At 43.4% G+C, this 18,482-nt stretch overlaps 1 pseudogene; it reads left to right on the top strand.

Moving 5' to 3' along the window:
• The first annotated feature begins 8,884 nt into the window (after positions 1 to 8,884).
• On the top strand, positions 8,885 to 17,843 carry LOC140912897 (up-regulator of cell proliferation-like; annotated as a pseudogene).
• The last annotated feature ends 639 nt before the right edge of the window (positions 17,844 to 18,482 follow it).

The raw sequence follows: 18,482 nt of genomic DNA, 5'->3' as shown, positions 1-18,482 counted from the left end.
TACTCCTAACCCCTGCAAGGGTGGAGCTGCCATTTTGTGCCTCTTCATCTCTCTCCCTTACCCCTATCCTATCCCCTTCCCCTCCCTGCCCCACTAAGTCCCCTCCTCCACTCCACAATCCTCTCATTGCCCCCCAGAGGCTTCTGTCCCCAGTGCCACCTTGCATTCACTTGCCCCCACATTTTCCCACCCTCTCCCCTGCCCTTACAGTATCTTACCCCTCACATTTTCCCTCTTTCACCCCCTATTTCCCTGAGATCTCCTCAGTCCTCCCCCGCACCTCTCTGAATAGCCTCTTCTCCTCATGAGGATGTCTCCTGCTTCCCACGTTCCTCCCAGTTCCTCAGAGTTACTTGTCCAGCCATTAACCACAGAGTCCAGAAAGTGGCCATTGTCTCTGAGGGCACCCTGGCTTCAGTGTAATGGAAAACTGTGGGAGATGGCAGCCATCTCTATTTGGGGCAGCCTTACTTCCACATGCAAAGCCTGTAGTGAATGATAGTCGTCTCATCCCAGGGCAGTTTGGCATCAATCTCATTTCAAGTAATGGGAGACAGCGATTATTTCTACTATGGGAAATTTCAGGATTTTAAAGCCAGGAATAAGGAGATCCTATTGGACTTTACAAAGACACCATGTAACTCTAAATTCACAATAAGAGTTGGTACCATGGCATACTGGCTAAGTTCACTTACATTGCACTTATCATGGTTCTTACAAGGGCAACCACTGAGCCCCATCATGCACACTTCTCTTTAAGAGGGAATCTGGTTGTGGTCTCTTTTCTGGGTTTTTACTGCCCACTCGGGAAAAGAAGTCTGCCATTTCCATGGGCTGCAGTGAAAGTTACCATCTCATGACCCAGGCATTGATGTCCTTCATAATGTTAAGCAATCGAAGTTGCATGTGGTCAGTGACCAACTGGAAGGGGTTCCCCAGTAGATGATACCTAAGTGCATTGATCGCCTACTTCACCACCAACACCTCCTTTTCTATCGTATTTTCTATCGTTGAATACTTCTGCTCTCAGGGAAACAACTTCCTGCTCAAATAAAGGACTGGACGCTCCTCTCCCTCAGCTTCTTGGGAAAACACTGCTCCCAATCCCATTTCTGACACGTCAGTCTGTAATATGAAGGCTCTGTCAAAGTCTGGGTGGAATAGGATGGGCTCCCTAGTTAGTCGATCCTTCAGTTCCAGGAAGGCTCTCTCACACTCTGCTGACTACTGTATCTTGTGAAGCTGGAAGCTCTTTTTTAGGTCGGGTAAGGGTGACATGAGCGTTGCAAGGTTTGGCACAAAGTAGCAATAGTATCCTTCTAGGCCCAAGACTTGGCTTATCGGCCTTTTTGTCATAAGGGCCGGGCAGTCCCCTATGGCTTGTACTTTATCCAACTAGGGGTGTAGGGTACCTTGGCCCACACTGTACCCCAACTATGTTACCTCTCGCTGCCCAAGATGGCACTTGACTAGGTTGGTGGTGTGCCCGGTTTCCCCTATAGCTTGCAAGATGGTTGTGAGGTGTTGGAGATGTTCTTCCCACATGAGGCTGTCTACAACTATATTGTGTACGTAGGCTGCTGCATATAGGTGGTGAGATTGCAGCAGCCTGTCCGTAAGTCACTGAAATGTGGCTGCGGCCCCACAGAAACCAAAAGGCATGGTGACTAACTGGTACAGTCCAAACGGGGTGTGACCAGCAGTGCGAGGGGAACCCCTCACTGGAAATGCCAATGTCAGGGCAGGCTGCAAAGGGGAGAGCAGATGCTCCCCAGACTGGTGGGTAACACTGAAGTTAAACTCCCCAACCAGTCACAAACTGTGCTTCTAATCCCCCACACTGGTTGCCAAGAAGCAAAAATGAAATCACACAGCCCCTTAATTGCTTTCCAGTCTCTCGCTCCCAATCAACACCTACGTCCAGTACAGTGAGAAGTTATCTAAAAACTCTGCTCACATATACAAAATGTTCTTCTGACCCCAAAGGGTCAGCCATGTCACCAGGCCAGTATAGGTTTGGATACTACCCAAAATACCACTCTGCCAGCCAGGTTTATTATAAAGAAAAAAGAATGAACAAGAAGATAGATGTTAAATGGTAAAGCAGTTACATATATACAAAGATTTGAAAGTCCATATATCAGGCTCCTATCAGTACTTGTGAATTTGCTGGCTTGAATGTCCCTCTGGAACACAACGCCAGCTAGGATGGGTCATTCAGTCCTTTGTTCAGAGCTTCATTTTGTAGCAAAGTTCATCCAGAGATAAGAAGCAGGACTGAAGACAAAATGGAGAAGATGCAGCTGCCTTTTATAGTCTTTTGTCATGCAGCCTGTGCTTCCTTTGTTCCAAACACAAGCTGCCCTACACATGGCTTGAAAGCCTTAGAGTTCTGTCCATAGGCATGCCCCTGCCAGAAAATGACCACATGGTGACAGGGATACTGGAAGATGGGGAGGCCAAGGGGCCATGACCCTCCGCCTTTTTGCCATGGGCCCAGCCCCCTGCTCCTCTTACTCTGGGAGAAAGAGACTTCTTTTAGTCTTTTTTCTTCACCCTTCTTGGCCAATACCAGATACCATTGTAGGACCCTCTCGTAAAGTTTAGCCTTTTCAGAGTCTGATAAACTGGATCTTTGAAGAATGTCTTTCATCTCTGAATCCAATTGGTGAGGAGGTGTGGTTCTGATATTTTCTTCATCACTAGAGGCATGTTTCATCACTGGAGGCGTGTTTGTTCTAGCTGATGGCTAGGAACGAGGTACAATTTTTCAACCATTTTATTTAAAATGCCTGACAGCAAAGCTCAAGAAAGGTTTGATAAAACCCCTGATCTGTTTTACAATCATCTTTTATTCTTTTGAGGAACAGGTTTTTGTAATTGATCAGTGTTTTACTAATCCCCCATTTTCTTTTTAGCATGCTTACTTGTTAGGGTTTCTGGGGGACTTTTCCTTTTACAGAGTTGAGTGCTATTTCTGAGCTGGCCACTACCAGGTTGTCAGAGGCTGAGCACAGAATAACCTTCCTTTGATGCGGTCTGGCTTTGATGAGGAGTTTCAAAAGAGCTAGGTTTCTGTGTACATGGCTAGACATGCTTATCAGGGGGATGCTTTTTTTTTAAAATGGCTAAGGATTGTTAAAAAAATTACTACTTTTCTGTTTTTTTCAAGGTGTATACATAGGGCCAGTCTGGGGGAGAAATGCTTGTTCTTAACCTGTAGGCTTCGGGTGCTAAAACATTTAAATCCACCAGCAGAAACTTGTGGGCTTTTTGATAGCATCCTCAAAAGCCTCCCAAAAGAATTGTGTTTTCCCAGGGTACGTTTGCCATGCCTGGGTGGTAACTTGCAGTTTATCTCCATGCTTTGAAAGAGAACCATATACTTTGTATTTAAAATAATCATTTGTCTTTTTTCCCCTGGCAAAACACATTTTGCACAATGTACAAAATACTCAGCTTCCTGTGGTGTATGTACTTTGTAAAGGCTTTCTCAATTTCACTGCTTTCAGAAGAAGACTTCTTCAGGTCATCTCTAATAAATATGCCTTGTGAAAAGGAAAAAATACTTTTTTTTCCTTCAAAAATGGTCAACAGTGCCAAATGTGTATGTGTCAACATATGAAACTGGAGGACAAAAGAGGGTGTGGAAACCTGTAAAAATATATGTATTGATGAATCCTATTGAGCTGTATACTACTAATGTCTAGAGTGAAAATATATAAAAAACCCACAACGGGTTTTCACCTCAGTCCCCGGAAAAATCATGGAGCAGGTCCTCAAAGATTCAATCCTGAAGCACTTACATGAGAGGAAAGTGATCAGGAACAGTCAGCATGGATTCACCAAGGGAAGGTCATGCCTGACTAATCTAATCACCTTCTATGATGAGATTACTGGTTCTGTGGATGAAGGGAAAGCAGTGGATGTGTTGTTTCTTGACTTTAGCAAAGCTTTTGACACGGTCTCCCACAGTACTCTTGTCAGCAAGTTAAAGAAGTATGGGCTGGATGAATGCACTATAAGGTGGGTAGAAAGTTGGCTAGATTGTCGGGCTCAACGGGTAGTGATCAATGGCTCCATGTCTAGTTGGCAGCCGGTGTCAAGTGGAGTGCCCCAGGGGTCAGTCCTGGGGCCGGTTTTTTTCAATATCTTCATAAATGATCTGGAGGATGGTGTGGATTGCACTCTCAGCAAATTTGCGGATGATACTAAACTGGGAGGAGTGGTAGATATGCTGGAGGGCAGGGATAGGATACAGAGGGACCTAGACAAATTGGAGGATTGGGCCAAAAGAAATCTGATGAGGTTCAATAAGGATAAGTGCAGGGTCCTGCACTTAGGACGGAAGAACCCAATGCACAGCTACAGACTAGGGACCGAATGGCTAGGCAGCAGTTCTGCGGAAAAGGACCTAAGGATGACAGTGGACGAGAAGCTGGATATGAGTCAGCAGTTTGCCCTTGTTGCCAAGAAGGCCAATGGCATTTTGGGATGTATAAGTAGGGGCATAGCGAGCAGATCAAGGGACGTGATCGTCCCCCTCTATTCGACATTGGTGAGGCCTCATCTGGAGTACTGTGTCCAGTTTTGGGCCCCACACTACAAGAAGGATGTGGATAAATTGGAGAGAGTCCAGCGAAGGGCAACAAAAATGATTAGGGGTCTGGAACACATGACTTATGAGGAGAGGCTGAGGGAACTGGGATTGTTTAGCCTGCAGAAGAGAAGAATGAGGGGGGATTTGATAGCTGCTTTCAACTACCTGAGAGGTGGTTCCAGAGAGGATGGTTCTAGACTATTCTCAGTGGTAGAAGAGGACAGGAGAAGGAGTAATGGTCTCAAGTTGCAGTGGGGGAGGTTTAGGTTGGATATTAGGAAAAACTTTTTCACTCGGAGGGTGGTGAAACACTGGAATGCGTTCCCTTTGGAGGTGGTAGAATCTCCTTCCTTAGAAGTTTTCACGGTCAGGCTTGACAAAGCCCTGGCTGGGATGATTTAATTGGGGATTGGTCCTGCTTTGAGCAGGGGGTTGGACTAGATGACCTCCTGAGGTCCCTTCCAACCCTGATATTCTATGATTCTATGATTCTATGAACGTGTGATTGATGACACCATCAGAATCTGCAGGTCCTCATTAGAGCTGCATGGCCCAGTCCCCCTCAGCTGAGTTTCTGGGTTGTCTCCATAGTTTCTCTCCTCCCCAAGCTCATGTGACTCAAGAGGGGGGATGGAACTGCATGGACTTGAGGACTGAGGAAAGGTACCATAATGTGCCTAAATAAGCCAACTACCATCAGTTCGCAATTTCAGTAACTGATTTACTGCACACTGGAAAGGCCAGAAATAATGTATTGAGGTTGAGCTGCTAAAAGCATGTTCTCCATCTGTTGATTTGAACCCATCACTTTCCTCTTTGAATCCCTCTGCTCACTCCTCATCTGATATTCAATCAGATTTAAATTATTGGTCACCTTTTCAAGGAAACTCTGTCTCCTACCTAGATGAGCTTTACCTTGTAAAGAATTCCATTTCATTGTGGCAGAGAAGAGTAAATGTTGACCACAGTCTTTGTCCTGTAGCATTAGTGGATTTTGTAGATACACTAGGCCAAGGCCATTGAGCACCTTGAAGATAAAGACCAAGATTTTGAACTTGAATGCTACTGCATTTCAACCCTTGGAGTGTTCACTTGGTGCATGGGGAATGGGATTTTTTTAATCATGAGGCATTTGTGTTTCATCAAAGAAGAAAATCTTTTACAAAGGAACAGCTGTTGTGAAATCAGGTTTTCGCCAAACGTTACTCCTGGAGGAATTCTGTACTACTGTAGGCATGCATAATTAATGAGCCATGCATATCTTTAATTTTTTGTGTAGAAAAAAAAAGCTTCTGCCACAATGTTGCTGCATTCCACCTTTTGCCCACCAGAGGGCACTGTGTCACAAGAACAGCAGCAGATACCCGCAGAAAATAATAATTACCACTGGCGGGTGGGGGGGCACAGGAGAAAACCTTTTCTAGTGATAAGCAAGGTGGGCCATTTCCAGAAGTTATCAAGAAAGGTTTTCTTCTCCCCACCCTCCGCCCCCACTCTCCTGCTGCTAATAGCTCATCTTAAGTGAGTGTGTATGATAACACCCATTTTTTTCATGTTCTGTGTGTACATAAATCTCCTCACTGTATTTTCCACTGAATGCATCCAATGAAGTGAGCTGTAGCTCACGAAAGCTTACGCTCAAATAAATTGGTTAGTCTCTAAGGTGCCAGAAGGACTCCTTTTCTTTTTGCGAATACAGACTAACACGGCTGCTACTCTGAAACCTGTCAATATTCCTAGAGATTATTCTCAGATTTCTGACAAGCGTAGGGTTGTCTGCAGCGTAGTTGTAGCTGGGTAGATCCCAGGATATTGGAAAGCCAATGTGGGTGAGGTAATATCTTTTCTTAGACCAACTTCTGTTGGTGAGAGTGACAAGCTTTTGAGCCACAAAGAGCTCTTCTTCAGGTTTGGGAACATTACTCCCAATGTCAGAGCAAAATGCAAGATGGAACAGATTATTTAGCATAATTTGTTAGCACATATTGTAAGGGACCATTCAAAGTATAATGGGCCATTAGCACCGCTGCAAACATAGGAAAAAAAGAAGGGGTTAGTGGATTACAGATTGTTTTAATAAACCATAAATCTAGTGTCTCTGTTCAATCCATGATGTCCATAATCCATGATTTGGTGTCCAGCAGAGTAATGAATGTAAGCTCCCTGGTTCTTCTTTTGAAAATGCTGTGCAAGTTGCCTTTCAGGATTGGGTCTGATAGGTCAGATATAGAGGATTACTTTATGAAAAGTGTTCACCCACAGGTGATAGGGTGTTTTTGTCTTTTATCATTTTCCTGTGTATATTCATTTGAGTTTATAATGCTTATCTGTTTCATCCATATAATCATTATTCAGGCATTTAGTGCACTGGATGAAGTGTGCTACATGTGATAGGCATGTATAAGATCCTGGGATCTTGAAAGGTGTTTTGTGTGGAATGTCAGGAATCAATCAGTGTCAGGAATCAATCAATAGGAACACAGCACTTCTGTCTGATCAAGGATTAAATGCAAGTAAGTATGTTCTTATCTAACACTGCAGTTTATTAGATTTAAGCATACAGAGACATAAGCAATAGGTTTAGAACATCCCAGATCTTTTCCCTAAGATCTGGAATGGTATTGAGTAACAGCAGGTTTGCAGTGGCCAGTTGCTCACCCACCAGGGAGAAAGGGTGTCAGAAAAAAGTGTCTCAAGATGGCTTCAGAGGACTGCTCCACAATATACTCTATTAGCTAATCTTTTATAACTAACTTCTACAAAACACATAGGTCATAATGACCCCAACTGGATCATCTCTTTTCTAACTTTCAGTCAACTTTTCATATCAGAGGTGCCTAGATTCAAAGTTTTCCAACCACCAAGGTTTTCAGTCTCAGTTGTTTACTTGTCTGTCCCCTCCTCCCATTCTGATTAGCAAAAAAACTATCAACTAGATATGACCTCGCTTCTAAAAGCCTGTCTCCAAATTAACCCTTAACTATGTGGTGTTCTATTTCATTAATTCCTATTGGCAGAATGCACATAATATGGTTGCAATTAGTTTGATCACATAATGGGGTATACATATCCCTCAAACCAGGGCAACAATGAGTTTCAAGAGATTGTTCGAAGACCAGAAGAGATGATTCTTGAAATATTTCTTTCATGATGGGGTACCCATCGAGTATGGGGTGTAGTTGTTTACACCCATTGGTGGTTACACTAGCTTTACTGTATGGGTTCCAGTGTGGGGTGGTAGGTGACAAATAGGGGTATGCAGTCAGAAGGGGGTTTATTTCTGTATTGAAGCAGGTTCTCCTGGGGTATTTGTGTGGCCTGTTGCATGATGCAATCTACTTCTCTGATGAAGTGTCCTTGTTTGGTGAAGGTGGTTTTAAGTGACAATACTGGGTCAGGCCAAAGTCCATCTAGCTCAGTATTCTGTCTTCTGACAGAGGCCAATGCCAGGTGCTTCAGAAGGAATGAATAAAAAAGGTAATCATCAAGTGATCCATCCCCTGTCACCCATTCCCAACTTCTGGCAAAGAGAGGTTAGGGACACCATCCCTGCCCATCCTGGCTCATAGCCATTGATGGACCTATCTTCCATCAATTTACCTAGGTCTTTTTTGACCACTGTTATAGTTTTGGCCTTCACAATATCGACAACAAGTGTGTTAAGCTAGGGATAGTCAATAGGCGGACCATGGGCCAAATCTGGAATGCGAGATGCTTTTGAATGGACCCCACAATGTTTTTATTTGTTTATTATCATTATGGGTTTTTAAACATTTTTTTTCTTGGAGTCTGGACCTTGACTATATCTTGACCAAGAAATTTAGACCTTGACAAAAATAGGCTATCCCTTCATTAAGGTATATATCACTTACTTTCTCCTCAGAGCACATTCTGTGGTATCTGAGTGCCTGGCTGTCAATAACATATTTCTTGGTATGGTTGGGGTGGTTACTAGATCTATGAAGGTAGGTGTGGTGATCCATGGGTTTCTTCTATATGGTTGTCTGTAGGGTTCCATTGATGAAGCTGATTGTGGTGTCCAGAAGTTGATGCTAGTGTGGGAAAGCTCCAGAGAGAGTTTAATGGATGGGTGGTGGTTGTTGAAGTTGTGGTGGAAGTCTGAGGGAGTTTAAGCTGTCTTCCCATAGGATGAAAATTTCTCAGGTATATCACTGGTTTCATGATGCACTTCTCCAGAAATTCTTCTTCAGGATGACCCATGAAGAGGTTAGCATATTGGGGAGCCATCCTAGTACCCCTGGCTGTTCTCATGCTTTGGACAAAATGTTTATTGCTGAAGGTAATTCTATGACAGGCGAGGATGAACTGGATGAGTTTGGCTATGTGTTTGGGATGGATAATTGATGGTTGTCCACTGTCTTTTAAATATTTGGGGCAGGCAGCTATCCTGTCATTGTGAGGGATATTGGTGTATAGGAAAGTGACATCCATGGCGGCAAGGATGGTATTCTGAGGAAGGTTGTTAATACTGTGGAGTAGAGTAGGGCTCAAATGTACTTGAGCCATCCAGCTACTGTGAGAGTGGACTGTCTGGAAAGACTCTTGCCTAGGCTCACAGCACATGCACGTTTCAATCTCTTTGGCTCATGAGTGTTTGCACGCAGTGTTCTAGAAAGCCAAAGGTTTCCTTTAATAGATGTTTTCAGTATTGCTTCCTCAAACGGGCAGTCAGTGCCACACACTGGCTGAAATAAATGCTGAGTGACTGAGATCAAGTAGGGGATGTTGAGCTCTGTGGTGCACAATCCCCTCCATTGTAAGACTGCTGATTTTGCAAAATGCTGTGTTTTTGACGAGCTGTGTCTGGGGAACTCCTTGCTCAAATGACCCTGAAATTTGGGTCACTAACCCTATCCTGTTCCCCCATGAGACAACAAATTTCAAGATAGTCCAAGTAAGCATAGAGATCTTACAGCACTAAGAAGAAATAACATTTAAGTAGAAAGGGCTTCTCAACCTAAACTAAAGCAGAGCTGGTGCTTCATTATAGAATCATAGGACTGGAAGGGACCTTGAGAGGTCATCAAGTCCAGTCCCCTGCCCTCATGGCAGGACCAAGCACCATCTAGACCACCCCTGACAGGTGTTTGTCTAACCTGCTCTTAAAAATCTCCAATGATGGAGATTCCACAACCTCCCTAGCCAATTTATTCCAGTGCTTAACCACCCTGACAGTTCGGGCATTAGGAAAAAATTCCTATCAAAACTTCCCTTGCTGCAATTTAAGCCAATTGCTTCTTGTCCAATCATCAGAGGATAGGAAAATAATGTTTCTTCCTCCTTCTTATAACAACCTTTTAGGTACTTGAAAACGGTTATCATGTCCCTTCTCAGTCTTCTCTTTTCCAGACTAAACAAACCCAAGTTTTTCAATCTTCCCTCATAGGTCATGCTTTCTAGATCTTGAATCATTTTTGTTGCTCTTCTCTGGACTTTTTCCAGTTTGTCCACATCTTTACTGAAATGTGGCACCCAGAACTGGACACAATACTCCAGCTGAGGCATAATCAACGTGGACTGGAGCAGAAGAATTACTTTGCATGTCTTGCTTACAACACTCCTGCTAATACATCCCAGAATGATGTTTGGTTTTTTTGCAACAGTCTTACACTGTTAACTCATATTTAGCTTGTGGTCCACTCTGACCTCTAGATCCCTTTTTTGCAGTAATCCTTCCCAGGCAGTCATTTTCCATTTTGTACATGTCCAACTGATTGTTCCTTCCTAAGTGGAATATTTTGCATTTGTTCTTATTGAATTTCGTCCTAGTTACCTCAGACCATTTCTCCAGTTTGTCCAGCTCTTTTTCAATCATAATCCTATCCTCCAAAGCACTTGCAACTCCTCCCACCTTGGTATCGTCTGCAAATTGTATAAGTGTACTCTCTATGCCATTATCTAAATCATTGATGACTATATTGAACAGAACTAGACCCAGAACTGATCCTTGCAGAAGCCCACTCGTTGTGCCCTTCCAGCATGACTGTGAGCCATTGAGAACTACTCTGGGAATGGTTATCCAACCAGTTATGCACCTACCTTATAATAGCTCCATCTTGGTTGTATTTTCCTAGTTTTTTAATGAGAAGGTCATTTGAGACTATATCAGATGCCTTACTAAAGTCTCGATATACCACATCTACTGCTTCCCCCCATCCACACGGCCGTCACCCTGTCAAAGAAAACTATCGGGTCGGTTTGATATGATTTGTTCTTGACAAATCCATGCTGACTATTACATATCGCCTTATTATCTTCTAGATGTTTGCAAATTGATTCCTTCATTATTTGCTCCATTATCTTTCCGGGTCCAGAAGTTAAGCTGACTGGTCTGTAATTCCCTGGGTTGTCCTTATTTCCCTTTTTATAGTTAGGCACTATATGTGCCCTTTTCCAGTCTTCTGGAATATCACCCGTCTTCCATGACTTTTCAAAGATAATAGCTAATGGCTCAGATATCTCCTCAGTCAGCTCCTTGTGTATTCTAGGATGCACTTCATTGGGCTCAAGTGACTTGAAGACATCTCACTTGTCTAAGTAATTTTCAACTTACTCTTTCCTGTTTTGAACCTACCCCATTTTCACTGGTGTTCACTATGTTAGGCGTCCAATCGCCACCAACCTTCTTGGTGAAAACCGAAACAAAGAAGTCATTAAGCACGTCTGCCATTTCCACATTTTCTGTTATTGCTTTTTTGTCTTCTTTGAGTAATGGGCCTACTCTGTCCTTGGTCTTCCTCTTGCTTCTAATGTATTTTTAGAATGTTTTCTTGTTACCCTTTATGTCCCTAGCTTGTTTGATTTCCTTTTGTGCCTTGTCCTTTCTAATTTTGCCCCTTCATTCTTGTGTTGTTTGTTTGTATTCATCCTTTGTAATCTGACCTACTTTCCACTTTTTGTAGGACTCTTTTTTTTTATTTTTAGATCATGGAAGATCTCCTGGTTAAGCCAGGGTGGTCTCTTGCCACTCTTCCTATCTTTCCTGTGCAGTGGAATAGTTTGCTCTTGTGACCTTAATAATGTCTCTATAACACATAATAAATGGGTTAATTGTTTATCAGGTCCAAATACCCTAACACTGCACTGGAGACATTACCGTACCAGGACTGGCCTGGAGGTGTCTTAGCATTAGCTCCCTATGTTGCAATGTGGGTAAATTTGCTTTGTAAGTAATAAGAAAAGGAGGACTTGTGGCACCTTAGAGACTAACCAATTTATTAGAGCATAAGCTTTCGTGAGCTACAGCTCACTTCGTCGGATGCATAGAATGAAAAATACAGTGGGGAGATTTTATATACAGAGAGAACATGAAACAATGGGTGTTACCATACACACTGTAACGAGAGTGATCAGGAAAGGTGAGCTATTACCAGTTTTGTTTTGTTTTGATGATAGTTATTTTCTATATTTTGGCTGGCGTAATGCCCCAGTGAAAGTCCCCAGAGCAGGGGGCAGCTGGCCCGCGCCGGACGCTTGGAGAGAAGTGAAAAAACCAGTGGTATAGTGACTGAACCGTGACAGCATCACTTTGGCTGAAGACAGGTTCTAGGTAATGCATAGTCATGGATCCCGAGGACAGCTAGCAGACTAGCATTGGTGGCGTAGCAGTTAGCATGGCTGCTTTCCAAGCAGTCTGTCTGGGTTCAGTGCCAAACAAGCATGATGTTTTCCTCAGCTCTTCCCCTGCTTTTACCCCAGCAAAGCAGTGTTGCCAAGCTGAGAGAGGAGAGGTAACCTTTGTAAGTAATGACAGTCCTCACAGCTCCCCAAAAGGACAGAGGAAGTAGCGTGAGTGAAGGGACTGATTTGGTCGCTGGGACGTAAGCAAAGCCACAGTGCTGTTAGCTACACCTGTAAAAGACATGTCCCAGCAAAGAGATGGAGGAAGATATGAAGAAAATCAAAAATAAGTCTTCCCAGAAGGCGTAATCTGCACTGACTGCTGAAAGGGAAATAAAGGGTCAGATCCTCCGGATGAGCCATTGATGCCCAGCACAGCTCAGGGTGACGGGTGTAGGCTACCATCACAGCCGCCTGATCCTCAGACTGCCAGGCACCAGTCTGATCCTGAGCAGCAGCTTAGAGCAGCCAAGGGATCATTCCAGCTTCTGGGATCACCACAGAGACAGGGTCCTGAGTCTATGCCCCCTCCTCCAGTAGCTGTGAGCTGGGATGTCATAGAGCTGGTTATACTGGAAGATTTTCTAGGAAATTCTCAGTTGGCCACTTAAGCCATTTTAAAGTGGACTCTGCACTGCGCTGAGGATAAGGATTGGGATCAAAACATGCAAACCAACCTAGTGGAGTTCAAAGTGGGCCAGAACTATGTTTTATTTGCATGGAAGTAATCCCATTGGCTTCATTTTTGTTATACCAATATAAGTAAGAGAAGAATTGAACCCAGGATGTATAAGTCATCTGTTACTTACTGGGTACTGCTTTTCTTTAAATTACAAACATCAGGCTGTCTATGGAATGAGTAAACTGTATATAAAGTCACCATTTTCTACTCTGAAATTTTGGTTTGTTTTAACTTCCTTCTGCAGAAAGAAGTAAAGCATTTCAAGATGTTCTGTCCAGATTAAACCTGGAGAAGCACAGAAGCATCAAGATCAGGCTGAGGGATGTTTTGGAGATCTGCCCAGAAAGCATCAAGAACAGGATTCCAGAGGCATTAGGTGATTTACCTTGGCATTTCCTGAGGAAGGTCATGTCTCTGAATGGTACAGCCAGAAATACAAGCATTGAGCACAAGGCTCCTGCAGAAGAAATGGATGATTATGAGGAGAAACTGCATACTGATGGCACTTTCTCTTTTAGTGACACTGAGATGAAAGTTTCTCTGCAATCTCTTGATGTTCTTTGTGCTGTTCTGCTTTGCTCATTTTCCTACAGCAGGAGATCCTGTCCAAAATGTCCATGTGCCAGTTGCCCTCCCTCTGCTGCTACCCGCCCTCAACACCCCCAAGGGCACCCTACTACTGTGGGCCATGAGGGACATTGTGAGGAAGTGGAGGCCACACTCCCTGGCAGAGAGCAGAGGGTTCAGAGAGGAGAGCCTGGTGCTCACAGAAATGCCAACGATTTCTTTTCTGCGGATGGGGAGCTGCAGCTTCTCCAAGTCCCAACTCCTCAATGAGGTTCTCAGCCCCTCCCAGCAGCACCACGATTTCTTTATCCATCGGGACATGGAGTCTGGGAACGGAACTCCAGGGGGGACGGAAAATTCTGATCTTTTTCCCTGAACCCATTGCAGTTACAAATCTGCATGGAGACATTGAGTCCCACTGGCTACAGTTTAGCTTTTTAACAGAGGTCTCCTCCGCAGTGTTCATAGTTACCGAGAGCATCGGTGAGAGAGAATACGAGCTGTTATCATCTCTGAAAAAATCCAGCTCTAAATATTACTTCATCCTCAACTGCAAGAATAAGAAACCCAAAGAAACTCTGGGATTTCTTAATAAGTTGTTCTCAGTGTTGAAACTGAGCAAATCACAGGTACTGGTGAAAGATAGTACCATGAATAATGCAGGATTTGTGAAAAAGGTGAAGTCCACCATAGGAACCATAGTGAATTCATCTCCGAAGACAGTGAGTTTGGAAGCCATGGCTGTGACGGCACGTGACCTAGGAATCCAGGTGGATGAGGAGTGTCAGGCATGTCAGTGTGCGAGGAAATATACTGAAGAAATCACTGCAGAAATAAGAGATGGGGCAAAATTCAAAAGGGAAATGCTGAGCCTGCAAGGAGACCCATGGAAAAACTTGGCTAAATTGGAAAAAGAGATGTGCCAAATGAAAAGGCAAGGGGACATGGCCACTGAAGACTATAAATCTGCGCTGAAACAGAAATGGTTAGAGATACGTAGACAGCGGAATCAGTGTGACCGTACTAATGGTTTGACTAAGTCTATCAATGGAATAGTACCGTTAAATCCAGTGGAGAAACCTTACTTTCTGAAATGGATGAAATTTAGCCTGGATAATATTGCTAGGGGGAATCTTTCTGAAATGCGGGGAGACTATAAAGAGAAATGTGAAACTCCAGGAGTGGACCGAAAACAGCTGGAGGAATTAGATAAATTAATATCTGATAGTTCCTTGGGGGTGGAGCATTTCATGCATGAGTTGGGGGCAGTTCTATGACGCTGAATGCTCAATGGTTAAAGAAGGGAAAATGGAAGAAGGCCAAAGACAATTCTCCCATCTCCCATGCATAGCAGCTGACCTGATGCTGGAAGGGTTTCCTGTGGAGCTGATCGATGGAGATGCCTCCAACATCCCCATGAGCTGGGTAGTAGATGTTCTAACTCATCTCCATATCAGACTAGGGGGTAGATCCAGAATGGTGCTTATAACAGTGCTGGGAGTGCAGAGCACTGGGAAATCCACTCTTCTCAACACCTTGTTCGGCCTGCAGTTTGCAGTGAGTAGCGATCGATGTACGCGAGGAGCGTTCATGACACTCATTAAAGTTACAGAAGCTGTTCAGGAGCTGCTTGGCTGTGATTTCATCCTGGTGATAGACACTGAAGGTCTGAAGGCCCCTGAACAAACAGCACTGGAAGACAGTTATCAACATGACAATGAGCTGGCCACCCTGGTGATTAGACTGAGTGACATCACCATCGTTAACATGGCCATGGAGAATGCCACAGAAATGAAGGATGTTCTGCAAATTGTGGTCCATGCATTTCTCAGAATGGAGGAAATAGGACAACAGCCAAACTGCCAGTTTGTGCACCAGAATGTCAGTGATGTGTCTGCTCATGATCAAAACATGAGGGACAGGAAACACCTCCTGGAGCAGCTGAATGAAATGACCAAAGCTGCAGCAAGGATGGAAAAGCAAAGCAGGGAAATGGCATTTTCTGATATTATGGAGTATGACCCAGAAAAACACAATTGGTACATGCCTGGCTTGTGGCATGGAGTCCCTCCCATGGCTCCCGTAAACACTGGATACAGTGAGAGTGTGTGTGAGCTAAAGAAATACCTGTTTGAATTCATAGAGAACTGTTCACGGAAAAGAGCTGGAAAGGATATTCCTGATTTTATTGTATGGTTGAAGAGCCTGTGGAAGTCAGTGAAACATAAGAACTTCATCTTTAGGCTTCAGCTACACGGCTGTTTCTAAAGCTATCACCAGCTGTCTGTGAAGTATTCTGAATGGGAATGGGGTTTCCGCAAGGAGATGTATCTCTGGATATCTGTAAAAGAAACTTTTATCCAGAATCAGCTGCCAGATACAGTAGAGGGTCATCTCTTTCACAGTTTAAAAATGGAACCACAAGGGAAGCTACAGCAGGGAGAACAGAAGCTCTTGAATAACTTAGAACAGTATTTTAAAAGTGAAGCTCCAAATTTGAACCTGATAGAAAAGTACAGAGAAGATTTCAAAAGGAGCGCAAATAGCCTCAAAAGAGAACTTGAAAATTCTTCAACCAGTAACTGTAAGGAAGCAATTCGAATACGAAGAGGACAGCACAAGATAGACAATATCCAGTCTGAGTACAAGCAGAAAATTGAAGGGGAAGTTGACAAACTCTTGTCTGAATACCGAAACAGAGAAGATAAATTAGACCATGAGAAACTGAAAAAAGAATTTGAAACCATGTGGCGAGAAACCTTGTCAGAGTTAACGCTCTGTACTTTACAGAAACGTCAAGTTGTTCAAGATATGGATCTCCAGCTGAGAAAGGATCTGAAGCACAGAGGGGGTGCTGTCAGACAGATACTGCAACAAGGAAAAAGCCTGCTGGATTATAGAATGAAGTCTTTCCCAATGAAGAAGGAATACTTAAACCTAAAATGGACCAGAGCAGTTGTAGAATACTTCTCACAGGAATGTTACTGTAAAACTGAAGAGCTTGCTCTATCTTTAATGACTGAATGCAAGAAATACATTGAAGAAAAAGTTAAATCCAAAACAGACTATGATGAAACCTATTGCAGAGAACTGCTGCATATGGTTAATGAGAGGTTAAAAGAGGAGGATATTGAGAAACTTCACACTTCTCCTTTGTTTGAAGTTGACCTGAAGCGTCACGTTTTGGTGGAAGTGGCTTGGGCATTTCAGAAGATGCATGAAGATTTTATCAAAGAAAACGATCCTCAGCAACGTCTGGAGAAGCTGAAACCTCATTATTTCTCCATATTTACTGATCTCTATTTGGAAAAGAAGGAAAGCCAAACGAGGGCGAGGAATTTCTGTGATCAGTTTCTCAAACCTGCCCTGGTGGGTTATGTCAACAAAAGGCTCGGACTAGAAATAGTTGACAATATTCTCAGCAGTGAACAGGCCCTTGAATACGCCAGCCGAAGCTTCTTTCAGTTCTTTTTGCTAAAGAAGCTGCTGGAAGAGATGAACTTTGACAACTATGTGAAATAGATAAGTAACTATGAAGAGTTTGTCAAATCCTGGATACAGAGATGTCTGATAGACCACTATGGAGGGAAGGCAAGTTTGAGAGATTTGGAGAAAGGGATTCTATCCAGAATAATAAATAAAATCAAGGGAGTTCTGAAAAACTCCATAAATAAAAACAATAACACAGTTTCTGCCTTTTTAGACAGCTTTTGCAAAGAGCTGCAGCAGGACCTGGTCATTTCCAGCAATATCTTAGTTGGAGTCCAGTTTAAAACCACAGCAAAAATTGAGCAGCTTTCTGGTAACATTGAAATCTTCCTTCTGGAGCTGGAACAACAAATCTTAACCCAGTTTAATCATTTGGAACTTGAGACCAAACTCTCCAGCCTGTCAGTGAAACCTCAGGATGAGATCTTCAAGCGAGTGTTTGGCTGTGGGAAGCAGTGTCCGTTCTGTGAAGCCCCCTGTGAAGCAGGAGGCACTGACCATAAAGAGCATTTTGTATCAGTCCATCGACCCAAAGGGTTAGGGAACTTCAGGGATTGTGATTCACAAAAGCTTGAGCATTCCATATGCTCCTCTGATGTGGTCTCCAATCGTGAATTCCGAACTGCAGCCGCAGATGGGAAATTTCATTCCTACAAAGATAACCGCCATTACTACCCAGACTGGCACATTCAGCCTGGTCCCAATATTGATGCTTCTGATTTCTGGAAATTTGTTTTCAAATCATTCAATGACCAGTTAGCTAGAGCGTATGGTGCTAAAGCAGCAGAACTTCCAGGAGACTGGAAAAATATAACTAAAGAGCAGGCACTGAAGAGCCTAAAGGAAGCGTTTTACATGAAATAATAGACATGCCAAGAGTGTCTTTAAATAGGATACACTTCAACAAAACAAAACCCTTAATTTTAAAAAACGGAATATGAACAAATCTGACAGCCTGTACCGTTTTTTAAAATTGAAAACTAAAAAAAAATCAATTGCAGGTCACATCTTCCAGTTAGTGCAAGGCTGCTGCACAGGAACAGCCATACCAAAGCAAACTGATAGTCCGTGTATCCCTGTGTCCTTGCTGAACCAGAATAACAGCCCATCTAGCCTGGTAACCCCACCTCTCTGCAGTACTGGATCAGACCAATCACCCATATAGCCTAGTATCCCACATCCTTGCTGTATTGGATCAGACCTAAAGGCCATCTAGCTCTGTATCTCATCTCCCTGCTGTACTGGATCAAACCAGTGATCCATCCTGTCTCTGACAGTGGCTATTACAAGATGTCTCAGTGGGAGGTGCAAGAAACCATCTAATGGAAATTGTATAGAAACATGTTTAGAGGAGAAGCTTCTTCCTAACATAACTATGTAAACAGGGTCCGAATGAGTTCTCCCATGACAGCTAGCTGGGAGCGGGAGAGACTTTAGGAGCAAATTGTATTTACATGAACTCACCTACTCTGCCTAGATATCCATCAGATATAGAGGTGTTGC

Source organism: Lepidochelys kempii, chromosome 6, assembly GCF_965140265.1.
Source record: "Lepidochelys kempii isolate rLepKem1 chromosome 6, rLepKem1.hap2, whole genome shotgun sequence".
NCBI lineage: Eukaryota > Metazoa > Chordata > Testudines > Cheloniidae > Lepidochelys > Lepidochelys kempii.
The sequence above is the reverse complement of the archived record's forward strand: the minus strand, read 5'-3'. Positions and strand labels throughout refer to the sequence as shown.